The sequence below is a fragment of the Prionailurus viverrinus genome, chromosome E2 (genome assembly GCF_022837055.1).
Source record: "Prionailurus viverrinus isolate Anna chromosome E2, UM_Priviv_1.0, whole genome shotgun sequence".
Taxonomy (NCBI): domain Eukaryota; kingdom Metazoa; phylum Chordata; class Mammalia; order Carnivora; family Felidae; genus Prionailurus; species Prionailurus viverrinus.
In genome coordinates this window covers 46,562,488-46,582,522 of record NC_062575.1, presented here as the reverse complement: position 1 = coordinate 46,582,522, position 20,035 = coordinate 46,562,488, and the positions used below count along the sequence as shown (strand labels likewise).

At 42.2% G+C, this 20,035-nt stretch overlaps 1 long non-coding RNA gene across 1 annotated transcript in view; it reads left to right on the top strand.

Moving 5' to 3' along the window:
* The window catches only part of LOC125153635 (uncharacterized), a 31,448-nt gene extending 11,774 nt beyond the window's left edge, over positions 1-19,674 (top strand). The window contains exons 3-4 of the long non-coding RNA XR_007147530.1: positions 10,842-10,878; positions 19,512-19,674. This is a non-coding gene — a long non-coding RNA (uncharacterized LOC125153635). The remainder of the gene's footprint in view (positions 1-10,841; positions 10,879-19,511) is intronic.
* The last annotated feature ends 361 nt before the right edge of the window (positions 19,675-20,035 follow it).

The window sequence follows — 20,035 nt, the reverse complement described above, 5'->3', positions numbered from 1 at the left end:
TGAGAAGCGAGCGAAACAGCCAATCTAGCTGGGACAAGAGCCAGCACGCGACAAATACTTGCGGTAATCAGAGGCAGACGAGTGAGATTAGCGCAGTGATTTAGGAAATAGTCCCGAGACTAGAGAAAACTCCACAGCGGAAATCGGCACACTGGGACCTCATAGGGAGATGAGCCAGTAACAGAAAAATTCTGGGAGAAAGGATCTAATCAAGACCTGAAAGGCCCTTGGTTCCCAAAGCAACGCTTCAGCGTCCCTTGGTGCGGTGGATTCCTCCCAGGGACCTTTTGCTGTTGCGAAGACCTGCCCCCACCGGTCATTCACAGCCTGATTGGCCCGGCTTCGCAGGACTCCCCTTAGCGCCGTTGTTGTTGGAAGGTCCAGCCTTAGGAGCGCTGGTCTGTCGATCATGGTCTCTTTCCGTCCTCCTGTCCCTCAAAACCACCGTCCACGTGCATGGCACTGTCTGGGCTTGAACGCAAATGCCCAGATCAGAACCAGAGAGCCAGTCTGCATAATACTGTTCCCTCTATTTGGAAAACAGTCGCGGAGCAGAATAGGGCTCTGAATTCTGTGGGTGGAGATTGGAGTCGACTGGCTCGCGGGTCCCAGGGGAGGAAACAAACAAACGCAAGAAGGCCACAGACCCTTCGAAATGGAAATTTTAAACTGTTCCCTCCAAAGAGAGTTCCAGATACCTACATAAGAGGAGTTTGCTGAAATTAAACCCGTTGGTCATGGCTTCCTATAAGCGAAGCGCAGCGCCCAGAACTGAGGCAACCTGGAGAACATTAAAATGGCTGCAAACCCTGGGACTTTACTGACAAGTTATTTGAATCAAATGCAAAGCCCTGCTACCTGCTCTCTCTGTACTCTGATTGCTGGTTGGAAACCTGCAACTTGCCCCTGGATTTGGTTTTTGCAGAGAAGGGGCCCTTCACCGCAATAGTCTGATTTTATTCATTAATATCTTCTCTGTCCATTTCCTTTATTATTTATGATTTATTAGTCCATTGGTAAAGAGACCTGCCGTGTACCAAGTCGAGTCTCGGAGTTTACGGGTCGTAACAAGGCCAGAGGGTCTCCTGCGCCGAGTGCAAATCTCCGAGAAGATGAAGCCAAAAGCGCGAAACATGATTGCAAGCCGAGATGCTGCGCCCAGGGCAAGCGTTCCTGCCCAGGGTCGCGCAAGAAACTTTTGTTATTGTTTGTAGGTGGGCGTCCGCAAACGCTTTTTATTTGTCAAGAAGAGGAGAACCCCTCTTCCCTTGCACATCCATTGGCTAAGGACTCTTATGTTTGAGATACCTTCATTCTTCCCTTCTTCGGTGTTGCCTTGAAACCGAGTACAGTTATTAACATTTAATCGGGTTTCCCTTTGACCGCCGTTTCCGAAAGCCCGTCCCCACGCGAAGGCACAGGCGAGCGCGGGGCCGAAAGAAGCCGTACTGGCAGATGGCGCTGAGCGTTGTTCCACATTTTTGCGTTGTCCCGGCAAGAGACCGCCCGACGAGGGACGCAGCCACCCTGAAGTCTCCGGGTGCGTAGTGCGTGCCTGGGATTTCAGCAGTCGCTAGGGTTCCAAATCCCAGAGGTAAACCTTCAGCTCTGCCTGCTCCAACCGGATTTGGGCGCCGTCGCAGGGACTGCTCCACGTGGTTTCCCGACCACCGACTGGCAGGGTCTTGATATTAAAGGTAAAAGCGAGCATTTTTCAGTCCACCCGGGTAAAGGATCCTTTTATTTTTCGGCAGGTGTTTTTTGCAGGACACCCTTCAGGAACAGTTGGCTAGTGGGTTCAAGTTTATTAAACAAATTCCTGGTTTAGAATGTATTGATACTATAGCGCCCAACCTTTAAAAAAATTCCATTCTCGTTAGCTCTATTATTTAGTGGAATGTCTGTGATAAGGACAGCCAGTTATAGCGGCTTGGGGGATTTTATGTTAAAACCAACTCTTAGTTTTGGGGCGCCAGGGTGGCTCCTTCGGTTAAGCGTCCAACTTTGGCTCAGGTCATGATCTCGAGGTTTTGTGAGTTCAAGCCCCGCGTCCAGCTCTGTGCTGACAGCTCAAAGCCTGGAGCCTGCTTCCGATTCTGTGTCTCCCCGTCTCCCCGTCTCCCCGTCTCTCGGCCCTTCCCCTGCTCGTGCTCTGTCTCTCTCTGTCTCTCAATAATAAATAAATGTCAAAAAAATTTTTTTAAACCCAACTTTTAGTTTTGATTGTCCTAGGCTTCATAACATTTATTTTGAGAAATTGCTGTGAAAGGCACAGCAAGTTACTCTGGAATTTTGTTTGTTTGTTTTAAGGGAAAATAAGTTACTGATTTTTATATTTTAGTAATAATTCCCCAATTTCTTTAAAATCTTATTTTTTGGGAAGAGATATATAGAGTGGTTTTTGTAAAAGGAACAGCTAGTTAAGGAGGTTTAGAGATTTTTGTTTTGTTTAAAAAACAAAAACAAAAACCCCTGGTTTGACTCTTTTAATAATAGGTAATAGCACTACCTTCCCAAATTGACCTTCCTACTACCTTCCTTTAAAATATTACTCAGTGGATCTCTTATTTTGGTAGGATTTATTTCATGACTTTGGGTGAGAGACCTCATATAGGCTTAGGTCCCTATGCCAAATGAAATTTTTTCCTTGGGAATATTGCATTTTCTTCTTTGACCATGCATCAGTTTAGAAATGTGTTTACTGAGTTTTCATTTTCTCCTTTTTCTTCTGCCTTGTCTAGCTCACAAAGCAAATACTAACCAAAAAGAATAACTTGATGGATTTGGAGAGATATTTTGATTGTACTTATCACTATGAGAGGTTGATTTTTACTCATTGAGCATCAGGCACAGTCCTGGGAGGCCAACAGCCTCATTCAGATCACATATCCAGCCTTTATTACCTGTCTGACCTTGAACCTACCAATGAACCTCTCTGTGGCTTTGATTTGTCATAGGGAAAATGGTAGCATTCAGAGTGACTGGCTGCCAGGTTCACATTGATGATCCAGGGGAAGTGCCTGCTCCTTGCTGCCCCAACCTTTGCCCTGTTAATTGAAGAAATACTGCTATAAACACTTCCTGGAGGTGCATTTACTCTCCTAATGGCTTATGGAGAAACCCCTTCACATTTTCAGTTGCTTCCTCTGCTTTTTGTCATTCTTAACCCACCTCACTTGACCTCGTGTGATCTTAATTGTGTGTGTTTGCACTGATAGAATTTTGGCTTACCTTTCTCTTCAAAGCCTGATTGCCCACCTCCTACCTCTGCCAGAATGTGGAATTTCTCAGGACCCACTTGCAGCCCATCCCTAGAGTCTTGTATGACTCCTCCCCCATCCCCATCACTGCAACTTTATTGATTTAATATTTCATGGTGGGCATCCCTTCCTGACTTTGTATTATGTTAAATTATATTGAGTTTCTGTGCTGTGTTACAGTTCATGGAGGTAGGTGGGCCTGGGTAAGATTTTGCCTTCTGCTCCTGAAGGAGGGTCACAAGAGTTGTTGAGAGAGATGGGAAGACACTGGACTGATATTTATTTATTTAAATTCCAGTTAGTTAACATATAGTGTAGTTGGTTTCAGGAATAGAACCCAGTGACTCATCACTAGCATATAACACCCAGGGCTCATCCCAAAAAGTGCCCTCCTTAATGCCCATCACCCATTTAGCCCATCCTCCCACCAACATCCCCTCCAGCAGCCCTCAGTTTGTTCTCTATTTAAGAGTCTCTTATGGTTTGCCCTCTTCTCTGTTTTTATCTTATTTTTCCTTCCTTCCCCTATGTTCATCTATTGTGTTTCTTAAATTCCACATGAGTGAAATCATCTGATACTTGTCTTTCTCTGACTGACTTATTTCGCTTAGCATAATACACTCTAGTTCCATCCACATTATTGCAAATGGCAAGATTTTTTGATGACTGAGTGGTATTCCATTCTATATATATACATCTTCTTTATCCATTCATAGTCGATGGACATTTGGGCTCTTTCCATAGTTTAGCTATTTTTGATAGTGCTGCTATAAACATTGGGGTGTATATGCCCCTTTGGATAAGCATTTTTGTATCCTTTGAATAAATACCTAGTAATGCAATTGCTGGATCGTAGGGTAGTTCTATTTTTACATTTTTGAGGAACCTCCATATTGTTTTCCAGAGTGGCTGCATCAGTTTGCCTTCCTACCAGCGGTGCAAAAGAGATCCTCTTTTTCCGCATTGTCACCAACATCTGTTGTTGTCTGAGTTGTTAATGTTAGCCATTCTGACAGGTGTGAGGTGGTATCTCATTGTGGTTTTGATTTGTATTTCTCTGATGATGGGTGATGTTGAACATCTTTTCATGTGTCCATAAGTCATCTGGTTATCTTCTTTGGAAAAGTGTTTATTTGTGTCCTCTGCCCATTTCTTCACTGGATTGTTTGTTTTTGGGGTGTTGACTTTGGTAAGTTATTTATAGATTTTGGGTAACCCTTTATCCGATATATCATTTGCTAATATCTTCTCCCATTCCGTCAGTTGGCTTTTAGTTTTGTTGTTTACTTTGCAGTGCAGAAGCTTTTTATCTTGATGAGCTCCCAACAGTTCTTTGCTTTTGTTTCCCTTGCCTCTGGAGACATGCCTTGTAAGAAGTTGCTGCAGCTGAGGTCAAAGAGGTTGTTGCCTGTTTTCTCCTCTAGGATTTTGATGGTTTCCTGTCTTACATTTAGGTTTTTCATTCATTTTGAATTTGTTTTTGTGCATTGTGTAAGAAAGTGGTCCAGTTTCATTCTTCTCTATGTCACGATCCAGTTGTCCCAGCACCATTTGCTGAAGAGACTGTCTTTTTTCCATTGGATACTCTTTCCTGCTTTGTCAAAGATTAGTTGGCCATACGTTTGTGCGTCCGTTTCTGGGTTCTGTATTCTGCTCCGTAGATCTATGTGTCTGTTTTTGTGCCAGTACCATCCTGTCTTGATGATTATAGCTTTGTAGTACAGCTTTAAAGTCCAGAATGTGATGCCTCCAGCTTTGGTTTTCTTTTTACTTTGGCTATTCGGGGTCTTTCCTGGTTCCATACTAATTTTAGGATTGTTTGTTCTGGTTCTGTAAAGAATCCTAGTATTATTTTTTTTTAATTTTTAAATGTTTATTTATTTTTGAGAGAGAGAGACAGAGCGTGAACAGGGGGAGGAGCAGAGAGATAAGGAGGCAGAATCAGAAGCAGACTCCAGGCTCTGAGCTGTCAGCACAGAGCTGGATGTGAGGCTCAAACTCACAAACTGTGAGATCGTGACCTGAGCTGAAGTTGGACACTTAACCGACTAAACCACCCCACCTAGGTGCCCTTTGAATGCTAGTATTACTTTGATAGGGATTGCATTAAATGTGTAGATTGCTTTGGATAATATAGACATTTTAACAATATTTGTTCTTCCAGTCCATGAGCATGGGATGCTTTTCCATTTCTTTGTGTTTTCTTTCATTTCTTTCATAAGCTTTCTATAGTTTTCAGCGTACAGATCTTTTACCTCTTTGGTTAGGTTTATTCCTAGGTATCTTATGATTTTTGGTACATTTGTAAATGGGATTTATTCCTCAATTTCCCTTCCTGTTGCTTCATTATTGGTGTATAGAAATGAATCTGGTTTCTGTACATTGATATTATATCCTGTGACTTTGCTGAATTTATGTATCAGTTCTAGCAGTTTTTTGGTGGAGTGTTTCAGGTTTTCCATGTAGAGTATCATGTGACCTGCAAAAAGTGAAAGTTTGACTTATTTGCCAATTTGTATGCCGTGTATTTCTTTTTGTTGTCTGATTGCTGAGATTAGGAATTCCAGTACTATGTTGAACTAAGTGGTGAGAGTGGACATCCCTGTCATGTTCTTGACCTTAGGGGGAAAGCTCTGTTTTTCCCCATTGAGGATGATATTAGTTGTGGGCCTTTCATATATGACTTTTATGATGTTGATGTATGTTCCTTTTATCCCTACCTTCTTGAGGGTTTTTACCAAGAAAGGATGCTGTATTTTGTCAAATACTTTTTCTGCATCTATTGAAAGGATCATATGGTTCTTATCCTTTCTTTTATTAATGTGGTTTATCATATTGATTGATTTGTGAATATTGAACCAGCCCTGCAGCCCAGGGCATGATCAGGATCCCACTTAATCATGATGAATAATTATTTTAATGTACTGTTGAATTCAATTTGCTAGTATCTTGTTGAGAATTTTGCATCCAGGTTCATCAGGGACTGTAATTCTCCTTTTTGGTGGGGTCTTTGATTTTGGAATCAAGATAAATCTGGCTTCATAATATGAGTTTGGAAGCTTTCCATCCATTTTTATTTTTTAAGAACAGTTTGAGAAGAATAGGTATTAACTCTTCTTTAAATATCTGGTAGAATCCCCCTGGGAGCCATCTGGCCCAGGACTCCTATTTGCTGGGAGATTTTTGATAACTGATTCAATTTCTTTGTTGGTTATGGGCCTGCTCAAATTTTCTATTTCTTACTGTTTATGTTTTGGTAGTGTGTGAGTTTCTAGGAATTGTCTATTTCTTCCAGATTGTCCAGTTTGTTGGCATATAATTTTTCATACAGTTGTTTGTATTTTTGTGGTGTTGGTTGTGATCTCTTTCATTGTGATTTTTATCTATTTGGGTCCTCTCTTTTCTTTTTGAGAAGTCTGGCTAGGGGGTTATCATTTTATTTATTCTTTAAAAAACCCAGCATTTTAGTTTCACTGATCTGTGGTATTTTTTGTTTGTTTGTTTCTATATTGTTTATTTTTTGCTCTAATCTTTATCATTTCCCTTCTTCTGCTGGCCGTGGGCTTTATTTGCTGCTCCTTTTCTAGCTCCTTTAAGTGTAAGGTTAGGTTGTGTATTTGGAACCTTTCTTGCTTCATGAGATAGACCTGAGTTGCAATGTACTTTCCTCTTAGGACTGTCTTTGCTGCATCCTAAAGGGTTTGGACTGTCATGTTTTCATCTTCTTTTGCTTCCATGTGTTTTTAAATTTCTTCCTTAATTTCCTGGCTAACCCATTCATTCTTTAGTAGGATGTCCTTTAACCTCCATGTATTTGGGGGCTTTCCAAATTTTTTTGTGTAATTGATTTCAAGTTTCATAGTGTTGTGATCTGAAAATGTGCATGAAATGATCTCGATCTTTTTGTACCTGTTGAGGGCTGATTTGTGACCCAGTATGTGATCTGCTCTGGAGAATAATCCATATACACTCGAGAAGAATGTGTATACTACTGCTTTAGGATGAAATATTCTGAATATATCTGTTAAGTCCATCCAGTCCAGTGTGTCATTCAAAGCCATTGTTTCCTTGTTGATTTTCTGCTTAGATGATCTGTCCATTGTTGTAAGTGGGGTATTAAAGTCTTCTACTATTATGGTATTATTATCAATGAGTTTCTTTGTGATTAATTGATTTATATATTGGGTTCTTCCAAGTTGGGAGCATAAATATTTACAATTGTTAGCTCTTCTGGATGGATAGACCACTTAATTATGATATAATGCCCTTCTTCACCTCTTGTCACAGCCTTTGTTTTAAAATCTAGTTTGTCTGATATAAATATAGCTACTCCATCTGTCTTTTGACCTCCATTACCATGATAGATGGTTCTCCATCTCCTCACTTTCAATCTGCAGGTGCCCTTAGGTCTAAAACAAGTCTCTTGTAGGTGGCATATAAATGAATCTTACTTTTTATCCATTCTGATACCCTATGTCTTTTTTTTAACGTTTATTTATTTTTGAGAGAGAGGCAGAGTGTGAGTGGGGGAGGGGCAGTGAGAGAGAGGGAGACAGAATCTGAAGCAGGCTCCAGGCTCTGAGCTGTCAGCACAGAGCCCGACACAGGGCTCAAATTCACACACTGCAAGATCAGGACCTGAGCCAAAGTCAGCTGCTCAACCAATTGAGCCACCCAGGTGCCTCCCTTCCCCCCCCCCCCCCCCCCCGCCCCGGTCTTTCAATTGGAGCATTTAGTCCATTTACATTCAGAGTGGTTATTGACAGATATGAATTTAGTGCCATTGTGTTACCCGTGGAGTTGGTGTTTGAGGTGGCGTTCTCTGGTCCTTTGTATTCTTTCATTGCCTTAGCCTTCTTTTTTTTCCTCCACTCAGTCCCCCTTAAAATTTCTTACAGGGCTGACTTAATGGTCATTAATTACTTTAGTTTTTGTTTGTCTGGGAAAGTCTGTATCTCTCCTTCTATTCTGAACGATAGCCTTGCTGGATAAAGCGGTCTTGGCTACATATTTTTCGTATTCAGCACATTGAGTCTTTCCTGCCACTTCCTTCTGGCCTGCCAAGTTTTCAGTGGACAGGTCTGCTGCTACCCTTATGTGTCTACCCTTCTAGGTTAAGGACCTTTTGTCCCTAGCTGCTTTCAGAATTCTCTCTTTATCTTTGTATTTTTGAGGGGAGTTGATTTTGAAGAGAGTTCTCTGTGCCTCTTGGACTTGAATGACTGTTTCTTTCCCCAGATTAGGGAAGTTCTCTGCTATAATTTGCTCCAATAAACCTTCTTCCCCCATTTCCTGCCCTTCTTCTAGAATTCCTATGATACGGATATTATTTTGTTTCATGGAATCACTTAGTTCTCTAAGTCTCCCCTCATGATCTAATAATCTGCGTTCCCTCTTTTTTTCAGCTTCATTATTTTCCATAATTTTATCTTTTTTCACACATTCTCTCCTCTGTTTCTTCAGTCCTTGTTGTCAACTGTGTCCAGTTTATTTTGCATCACAGTTACAGCATTTTTTAATTCATTCTGACTAGTTCTTAGGTCTTTGATCTCTGCATCACGGGTGTCTTCTATGCTTTTTCCAAGCCCAGCTAGTAGTGTTATGACTATTGTTCTGAATTCTTGTTCAGATATATTGCTTATATCTGCTTTGAGCAAATCCCTGGCTGTGATTTCTTCTTGACTTTTCTTCTGGGGAGAATTCCTCCCTCTTGTCATTTTGGCTAAGTTTCTGTCTTTTGCATATTTTAAAGGTTTGTTATGTGTCCTGCACCTGAGAGTACTACCATATTAAAAAGCGGTCATACACTGTCCAGGGCCTGGTACTTCAAGAAGGGTTTCTGGTGTATGTTGCATGCACTCTGCTGTTGCATTTTTGGCTTCTCTTCCCCACTGGTCAGTCCCCTGCAGAGCTCCTCCTTGCTTGTAGTGATGGAATGTTTGGACCTTAAAGCAGGTGTGCTTTGATTTGTTTGTTGAAATAACCCTGGAAACAAAGGAAAAAGGGGGTCAGGGAGACTGATCCCATATAAAGAGAAAAATGAAAGGGGAGAAAAGAAGACCAAACAGAGAATCGAAAAACTATAAAACTGATTCCAAAAAAACAGAAAGGGAAAAAAAAGTACAAGGAAAGAAAAAGAAGGAAAAATAAAAGAATAAAAAAGACTGATCTGCCCCCCAAAAAAGAGAAAAGAAAAATGAAAAAAATAAAAAAACAGATAAGAAACTATGAGCCTGAAACCAAAAGAAAAAAAGGAGCAGGAGACAAAAAAAGAGTTGTCTTTTGGCGCATGTGGAGTGCTGGCTGTGATGGTCTGTAGGAGAGGCTGGCTGTGTTGGCTCAGAGTCAGTCTTGCCCCAGTAAATAAACAGTTGCCAGGCACAGAGTGGCAGGGTTTGGTGTTAAGTGATCCCGCCTCCACTGGGGGCTTCTGTGTTGCTCTCTGAGGTCCCACAGTGTTGATTTTGGGGGGGAAATGGCACCACGCAATGTCTCGTCCCTGCCCAGGGATCTCAACCCCTGCTTATTCATACAGCCCTAAAGGAATAGCGAGGGCAGTTAGCTTGCCCTGCACCACAGTTCTGCAATTTTTTATTTGGTGTGTGGCTGGGATTCAAAACCCAAAGTGTTTCTTAAAAATTTTTAATGTTTATTTATTTATTTTGAGAGGGGGGTGCAGACAGAAAGAGAGAGAGGGAGGGAGGGAGGGAGAATCCCAAGCAGGTTCTGCACTGTTGTGTAGAGCCCGACACAGGGCTCGATCCCATGAACCATGAGATCATGACCTGAGCCAAAACCAAGATCTGGAGGCTTGACTGACTGAGCCACCCAGGCACCACCAAAACCCAAAGTCTTAAAGGACCCAGTAAGGCACGGATCTGCTCCCCTTATCTGGAGTAGAGCCTCTCCACCCTGCTCATGAAAGGCCTTTGGCTGGCACCTCCAGGGTCTCTTGTCCTTGGGGAGGCAATATATCCTTTTCCAAAAATACTCCAGGAAGGGGACTGTTCTCTCCCAGTGCACCCTGGAGATCTCTACACCACACTATGCACTGTGGGGGCAGCTCCCTCCTCCCCAGGAGCACCCGCCACAGCTCTGCTCTGGAGAAAGTCATGCACTTTCAAAACCCCAGAGTTTGAGCTCCAAAAGCTGTTTGTAAAAAAGATCTGGGACACTCAGTACTTCTTTCTCCCCAGTCTGTGGTCCAGAAAAGTTTGCCTGTTGTGCTAACTTGATGCCACACTAACTCAACTCTTTCTCTCTTTTTTGACTTTCCATGGAAAGGGTTCCTTCCCCCTCTGTGGCACTGCCATTTTTTTCTCCCAGTTCACATCCACGCACTTCACATCTGCCAAGCTGTCTCCCTCCAACTGTGGAGATCTTTCTGCCACTTTCAGTTCAATTTCTTGAGGGTTCCAAGTGATCTGACCTCAATAGAGCTATATTTGAGAGACAAGGAAAGCCTAGGGTGCCCCTACTACTCCGCCATGTCAACTCCTTGGACTAATAGTTCTTTAAAGGTTCCTCTAAGAAGGAAGAGACTGAACCTTCTCAAGCAAATCTTGTTTTTTATTCTTTCAGGTCGGAATTTTGGGCAAATCTTGTAGAGATTGAAGAGGTAAGGCTAAGCTTTCAAAATTCACACCAAGAAAGGCCCAGGAGATGACTTGGGCTGTCGTTCGGGGTGGCAAAATGGTAGATGAGTGGACAACAGGAGGATTTAAACATAACCCAGAGGGAGAAGAGAAAATGCCCTTCAGAAATCAGGGCAAAATTCCAAAGTATCTCTTTCCCCATGGTATTGCTAGGATGTGGATTTCCCTCCCAGCTCCACCCTTGCAGTGCCAGTGAGGGACAGAGGAGCTGTGGGGTGAGAGTTTGATCCTTCTGTTCAAATGCACACCTAGATGCATGTGTGGCACCTCCTGGTGTGCTGCCCCAGTGGATAAGTTCAGTTGCCTCATCAGGCACAGCATATATTTATTTCAGTTGAGACATCCAGTTTATATGGCACCTGCTGATTTGGTTTTGATCTCACGTCATGGTGATAATCGAGACAATGACCCTACCAGTTTAAAATTATTCAGCTTGTGGGTAGGTGAGTGGGAGATAGTTTTTATGTCTTAGTCACCTGTGATAGTTGTTATTTTTTACACAAACTATTGAGAATGTTTTTATAACTATATATAATAAAGAAAGCACTAATCATGTTAAAATTCTCCCATTTTTTGGTCCAGAGCTGGGACTGGACCCCTCATCAGTGAGGACCCCTGAAAGTTGGAGTAAAAAAGCAAGTGTTCCTTTAAACCTCTCATCTGTCTTTCTCTCCCAATGCCTTCTTTAATTTTATTCACATCATTTTAAGGGGTTATATTTGGCTTGTTTAGACTCCAGGATAGAAAATGTCCCAGCTGAAGACTTCATTTTTTTTTTTAAGTTTATTTATTTATTTTGAGAGAAAGAGAACAGGGGAGGGCCAGAGAGATAGGGAGAGAGAAAATCTCAAGCATTCCTAGTGGAGAGCCATAATGGGGCTTGAACTCATGAATTGAGATCATGACCAGAGCCAAAATCAAGAGTCAGACGCTCAACAGACTGAGCCACCCAGGCACCTCTGAAGACCTCAGATTCTAACCATATTACAAGAGTTGTCTGGTTTTGTTTTGTTTTGTTTTGTTTTATTGTTATTGCTAGGTTCCCATTGTGGGTATGCCATGAAGGAGCAATACAGATTCCTTGAGTAGTTTCCAGATCTGTAGGCCTCTTCTGTTCTCAGGAGCAGTTCTATCAGAGTAGGAAAACCTGATCTTGGATATTTAGTTTCAATCTTTTGTGAGAAGTTATAAAGATAATTTTCCACCTCTAGCTGTAAAGTGCTCTTGGTGCGTAGGAAATTAAGTCCTTCAGGGGGATTAAAATCTCATCTGGGTTACCCTAATTCCAAAAGTTTCGGTTGTTAGAATTTTCTTGAATTTTCATGAAAAAGTATTTCATATTTCCCATGAAGATTCATTCTCCTTAGCAGTGAATTTTGAACTTTGTTTTCTTAAACATCCAAATTAGGTTTTCCCCTAGTTTTTCTGTTACTGATTTCTAACTCAACATTAGCGGTAACTTCGTCAAAAGGGCACAGTGCAGAGATCACAGTAGAAGGCACCTTCAACGCCACTGGGGAAGTGAGATTCCTGCTCCAAACAGAAACATTCTCACAATCTCAGCTTATTGGTTTGGAGCTTCAATTCTCTTATAATTTGCACTTTAATGGAATTGGAGGGGGGCGGTGTGGAGAAGTGGGACTCTGTTGTTACCCAGATAGTTTTGATGCTGTGTATGTATATATTATTTGTCCTAAGTATTTCTTGTTTCAATTACAATTTTTTCTGTGAGCTGTCATTGATATAACAGTATTTTTTAAAAAGTTCTGTAAAACTAGATAGTTTCGAATGTCAGCCTAGCACCCATAGGTGTCACCCATGCTAACCCTGCTGCTATGCATAAATGAGGCATGTCCACACCTGAATCGCCAGTGTCCCCCAGTGCCAGCAAGTGAAGCTGCTTCCCAGGGGTGTCTCTGTCACTTCCCTCCACCCACCCCTCCTATGTCCTTATGACCCTACCCTGCTAGAGACCATTTCTCTCCAGAACAGTACTTATAAATAGATATATAATGCAAGCTGCATATGTATTTTTAAATTTTCTAGTAGCTACTTTTGGGAGATTAAGAAGAAACAGGTGAAATTAATTTTAACATTTGGATAACCCAATGTTTCCAAAATAGTATGGTCTCAACATTTAATTGATATAAAACTTATTAATGAGTTAATTGACTTTTTTTTTGAGATTTTATTTTTAAGTAACACGCAACGTGGGCTCAAACTCACAACTCCAAGATCAAGAGTTGCACACTCCACGGACTGAGCCAGCCACGTGCCCCTTAATTAGCATCCTTTTGTGTCTTCAACATCTGGAGTGTATTTTGTACCTATACCATTTCTCAATTCGGCCTAGCCATGTTCAAGTGCTCAGTAGCCACGTGTGATGAGTGGCTACATTATTGGACAGCACAGCTCTAGAGAATGATTCTATGTACACACTCCACCTCTCTTGCAGTGTCCATTATTCTCATGGACCTCTACATCCCTGGAGTCTGTGAGCAACATCCCTGTTGCTCCCTCTTTTCTCTCTTTTCATTTGTCGTGTTTCTTTTCTGATCTGGAGACTCATTTCCAGTTCCTTAACATTTTGGCCTGATTTATTCTGTCTTGCTTTTCTTTGAGGGTCATAGTTTTTTCCTGTAACCCTCATTTCAGCCTTTTCCCATAGGAGGTGACATGCTTTTTTATCTTGGTTGGGTATTTATTTGCAGTTACTTACTAATGATTATTTTCTTTGCCCCATTAGTTGAGTTAGACACTTTCCCCATTTTTTTTCAATATATGAAGTTTATTGTCAAATTGGTTTCCATACAACACCCAGCGTTCATCCCAAAAGGTGCCCTCCTTAATACTCATCACCCACCCACCCCTCCCTCCCACCCCCCGCATCAACCCTCAGTTTGTTCTCAGTTTTTAAGAGTCTCTTATGCTTTGGCTCTCTCCCACTCTAACCTCCTTTTTTATTTTTCCTTCCCCTCCCCCCATGGGTTTCTGTTAAGTTTCTCAGGATCCACCTAAGAGTGAACACATATGGTATCTGTCTTTCTCTGTATGGCTTATTTCACTTAGCATCACACTCTCCAGTTCCATCCACGTTGCTACAAAGGGCCGTATTTCATTCTTTCTCATTGCCACGTAGTACTCCATTGTGTATATAAACCACAATTTCTTTATCCATTCATCAGTTGATGGACATTTAGGCTCTTTCCATAATTTGGCTATTGTTGAGAGTGCTGCTATAAACATTGGGCTACAAGTGCCCCTATGCATCAGTACTCCTGTATCCCTTGGGTAAATTCCTAGCAGTGCTACTGCTGGGTCATAGGGTGGGTCTATTTTTAATTTTTTGAGGAACCTCCACACTGTTTTCCAGAGTGGCTGCACCAATTTGCATTCCCACCAACAGTGCAAGAGGGTTCCCATTTCCCCATTTTTTTTTTAATGTATCTTTCTTGACAGATCTCCAAATTAACTAGCGTTAAACTGGACAACTGGAATGCATAAATTTAGAGGTGTGTAGCACCCCTTATGTTTTTGCCTTGATTAAAAAAATTTTTTTAATGTTTATTTATTTTTGAGAGAGAGAGACACACAGAGTGTGAGCAGGGGAGAGGCAGAGAGAGAGGGAGACACAGAATCTGAAGCAGGTTCCAGGCTCTGAGCTGTCAGCACAGAGCCAACATGGGGCTTGAACTCACAAGCCGTGAGATCATGACCTGAGCCAAAGTCAGATGCTTAACCGACTGAGCCACCCAGGCGCCCCTGCCTTGATTTTTAAAATATCATATGTAGCTATATATAATTTAGGATGTATAAGACCTCACTCTTAAGTACTGCTTTGCCTCGTTGAGTATTTTTGATAATCATTTTTATATCTTTTCTATGTATTTTAGGATTTCCATTAAACTGATAAGAAATTTTGTATTCTTTTATATGAAAAAGAAAAAGAAAATTTTATTTTTAAAAATTTCTACATGAGTGGTATTTTTACCTAAGAAAGTCCATAAATACCATAAAATGGGCATATCAATGATGTTCTTTCCTGTGCTGTGATGGGATGTTATCAGCGAACAGAGTATCAGATCTCAATGAGAGAGGGTGGAAAGTAGGATTTCTCAGAGCACCAGGGTCACAGGTTTTGGGGAAGGTTTACATAGGTACATTGCTTGGGCCTGTCACTCTACCTGACAGAGCACTCCCTCCATGGTACCTTTTATTGTAGACATGATGCTGTAAATGCTCTTTCAGCGTCTTAAAGGTTTTTACGTTTGAGGAGTTTACAGAGAAGCCCCTCCACGTAGTCTTTAAGTTCCTTCTGTTGCTTCTTTTATCTTTAGTACCTCCTCCTGACCTGGTGTTAGACTAGATCTATTTTTTTTTTAATGTTTATTTATTTATTTTTGAAAGAGAGAGAGAGAGCAGTAGCAGGGATGGGGCAGATAGAGATAGAAAGAGGGAGATACAGAATCCGAAGCAGGCTGCAGGCTCTGAGCTGTCAGCATAGATCCAGATTTGGGGCTCAAACTCACAAACCGTGAGATCATGACTTGAGCTGAAGTCGGACACTTAACTGACCAACTGAGCCACTCAGGTGCCCCTAGTGTTAGACTAGATCTTAGTATGGTCCTTGGACCAGCAACATCAGTGTCATCTGGAAACATGTTAGAAAAGCAGATTTTTAGGCCCCACACAGACCAGTGAATTAGAAACTCCGGGTGAGGCCCAGCAATCTGTGTTTAACAAACCCTCCGGGTGGATCTGTTGCACCGACATTTGAGAAGCACTATAATTAGATGATGTTTGAGTTCATGCTAACGTACTAGTCACATATGTCTGCTCACTGCTTGGCCCTTGCACAGGCATCTGGATCCTCTTGGAATCACTACTCCCCAGTGCCTTCTCCTGGACTTTATAGTCCCTCTTACTTGAAGTCTGTCTTCCGCAGTCTCTGCACTTCCTGGCTTTAGTTTCTAGTGAGGTCTGTGGTATGTATATCCATGTTTATGACATTGTAGAAGTAGCCCGTGCTGGAATTGGCCTCTACTGCTGCAGGCAGTAGTGGTGTTCAGAAGGGAGGTGAGAAGCTGTGTTTGTGTGTGTCTCACAAAATAGAGTGATGCTCTCTAACCGCTTTGTTTTTACTTCATCTTCTGTTGACTTCACAGTGTGAGTGCAGTTTGTGTGAACATCTCTACTGGTTTATGCATCTCTATGGTGCATAAATATAAGTATTTATGAACATATAAAGCCTGCATATGTGGATAAACTCTCCTTACATATAATTTATTTATCCATCATTACACATCTGTGGTGTCTGATTCCTCTGTCTTATTTTCTGCCACTGTACCCACCTCTATTTGAATGTGTATGAAATATTTTATTATAAAAATATACAAATTCTGTGTTTACTTCGTGTTTTTTCTCTCACTGTGGAGCCTCCTCCCCGCTGGGGAGTCACTGTGGCACCAGCGGGTCTCCAAGCCCTTTGGGAGGCCCTGGCTTCTCCCTGACTTCTGCTCTAACTGCCTTCTCTGGCCAACTCTGTTGGAACAGAAGGTGTTGCCTGCTAGCCTGTGGCTGCAGGGACATAGCAGAGGTGTGGGCAGCCATCTCTTACCCTCGAACCCCAGAGTTCCCACATGAGTATTTTACTGGTGTTTCTTTCCGAGGACAGGATTGTGCACATTTTCCTCATCTCACTCTTTCTTTTTAAGAGTTTATTTATTTATTTTGAGAGAGACAGAGATGGTACAAATGGGGGAGGGGCAGAGAAAGAGAATCCCAAGCAGGCTCCTCACCATCAATGCAGAGCCCAACATAGGGCTTGAACCCATGAAGAAGCTGTGAGGTCATGCCCTGAGCTGAAACCAAGAGTTGGACATTTAACCCACTGAGCCACTCAGGTGCCCCCCTCATCTCACTCTTGAAGGCTGTTTCCTCTACTTATTTATTTACCCCATTTGCCCATCATGTGCTGATGTCACTCATGCCACCCTCCCATCTGTGCATAGGATGGGAAAGGCTCTACACTTGACTCTTTCGTAGGTTGTTTTTGTTTTTTTTTAACAATCTGATATCAACCCCTGAATATACCTTCCAGGGGTAACTGTCATCTTCCACATCTAGTATGATCCTTTGTGTACCCCCCCCCCCCGCAAGGACTGTCTCTGTAATGACTTTACGCACAAACTGCACTTCTGCCTCCTACGTTCCCATAAGTGCCCCCACCCACCCTCATCTGATTATTTCTTTACTCTCTCATATCCTTGTTTTCCTGTTCATTTTCTGACCTAAGAGGTGATTGCTAGCTCCTTAGTTTTCTGCCTCTGCCTTAATGTCTAAGTCATAGATTACTTTCAGGCTAAAAACTTCCCTCTAACCATCATTTTTACTCATGATCATTCACTGGAAATTAATTTTTAATGATTTGACTTTTTGGTGATTTAGACTCACCCACACCCCCTCACTGTCCAGTTATGGAGTTTTGTCCTTCCCTTTTTGTGATCAGTTTTATTTAAACTTTCTGAGTTTATTCCAACTAGAAATTCCTCCTATAGTGCTTTTGGGGAGGCACTGTTTTTAAGATCTCTGGGTGCCAAAGTACCCTTATTCTAGTATTTTCACCATTGTTTCTTCCAGTGATTTAATAGATTGCAGGTCAATTTCTTCTTTGTCATCAGTGACACAGTAGTTTGTCTGGCTTTTAATTTCAAAGAATATTTCTTCAATTTTTTTCTTCTTAATTGATTTTCCTAGATGGGCATGACTAGTTTTTTTTTTTTCCCCCACTGTGTTTATAATTTAAATGGATTTTCACATCTCTGAGCCTCAGAGTGCAATTAGGAGTATGGGAAATAGGACTTCTCAAAGCACAGAGATTGAATCTCAAAGCACAGAGATTTTGGGGCGCCTGGGTGGCGCAGTCGGTTAAGCGTCCGACTTCAGCCAGGTCACGATCTTGCAGTCTGTGAGTTCTAGCCCCGCGTCGGGCTCTGGGCTGATGGCTCAGAGCCTGGAGCCTGCTTCCGATTCTGTGTCTCCCTCTCTCTCTGCCCCTCCCCCGTTCATGCTCTGTCTCTCTCTGTCCCAAAAATAAATAAAAAACGTTGAAAAAAAAATTAAAAAAAAAAAAAGCACAGAGATTTATTAAGGAAACTCAGGTTCAAGATAAAGGGGTCCTGCAAACTGAGGGTTGATGGGGGGTGGGAGGGAGGGGAGGGTGGGCGATGGGTATTGAGGAGGGCACCTTTTGGGATGAGAACTGGGTGTTGTATGGAAACCAATTTGACAATAAATTTCATATATTGAAAAAAAATTTTTTAAATTAAAAAAAATAATAAAGGGGTTCTGCACCTTAATTCCAACTGTGGGTCCCCCCCCCACCCCGACACACACATTCAAGAAAGTCTCAGACACCAGCTGGGTGTCCTACATTTCAACTCCATTCTGACATTGCCTTCCTGGAGACAGTATCACATGGCACAGGTTAAGGGCTCAGTCCTACAAGACTCCCTCCCATCCCCCCATTTAAGATGCCAATTACAAGTCCACGTTGTCACCTGGGCTTTGACCAACTGGCTATAGATTGGAGGCTCCCACAACTCCCTCTTCAGGTTTATTTAATTTGATAGAAGGCTCACAGATTTCAGAGAAACATTTTACTTACTGGATTACCAGTTCATTATAGAAGGATATAGCTCAAGAACAGCTAGATGGAACAGCCACAGGGCAAGGTATGGATAAGGGTCACAGAGCTTTCATGCTCTGAGTGACCACTCTTCCTGAATCTCCACCAACCTGGAAGCTCTCTGAACTCCGTCTTTTTGGCTTTTTATGAAGGCTTTTTGGGTTTTTGCACAGGCAGGCATGATTGATTAAGTCATTGGCCACTGGCGATTGATTCAACCTCCAACCCCTTTCCCCTCCCTGAAGGAGAGAAAGGGGTATGAGTAAGTTTGCAGAGTCACATCATCACCTGACCTGCTTTTTTTTTTTAATGTTTATTTATTTTGACAGAGAGAGAGAAGAGAGAGCAGTGTTCATCTGATCAGGGGAGGGGCAGAGAGAGGAAGAGATAATCCCAAACAGGCTCCACACTGTCATCGCAGAGCCCAACAGGGGGGTTCAAACTCATGCATCGTGAGATCATGACCTGAGTAAAATCAAGAGTCAGATCCTTAACTGTCTGAGCCACCCAAGTGCTCCTCACCTGACCTGCTGTGTTATATTATGTTTGACTTCTTACAGGTAGCCTATCAGCCTAGGTTTCTCTTCACTGACTGTGTACACACATGTCTACACATAGGGATCTGGATAATCTCAGAATCTTACCTCCAGTCACCTCCCCCCACCAGCACCCCAATCCTTTCTCTAAAGCTTTCAGTCCCTCCATTTCATGTATGCTCTTCACAGCCCCATGCCTGACTTTGGTTCGTAGTGAGTTGTTAGCAAGCATTTCACATTCATGGATACGAAACTCTTGGTGAGGTATGCCACCAGGACTGGAATAGGTCACTGGGCCGATCCTCATTCCTAAACACCATCCAATGGGGAAGGCTGATACTAACATGCAAACTTTGTTTTTTTACTCCTTCAGGTAAAGAGATATTGGAAGATATTCTGGAGTAGGGTGTGAAGATTCAAGAGTAGTCTTCGAATACGTGCACCATGATAGGTCGTGGAGGTGTTTTGTGGGTGGGGCTTTGGAAGGTTCAGTTATCAGGAAATTGTAGATACTAAGGAAATCAAGAAAGAGAAGATAACCCAACTCAACCATTCAGGGTAAGCTCCCAAAGGGCTCTTTCTGGCTACTTAATGCCCAGAAGCCAGGCCTTCATCTCCTATCAACTCTACAAGCCAGTTAGGTGCCAATGAGGTTCATATAGTGTCAGATCTATTCATGCCTTTCCCTACAGCCAGGACTTTGGGGGCAAAATATAAGGGGCACCATAAAAGTTCAGTATTCAAGATAAATATTTTAAGGTAGTATCTTTGAAAATCAGAATTCATGCAAAAAAATCATGATGAACAAAACTGTCAAATTATGCTTCCTCTTCACTCCTCATCCCCCCCGACCTCCCAACCACAACCCCTGTAAATTTATTCTAAGTGTCACCTGTC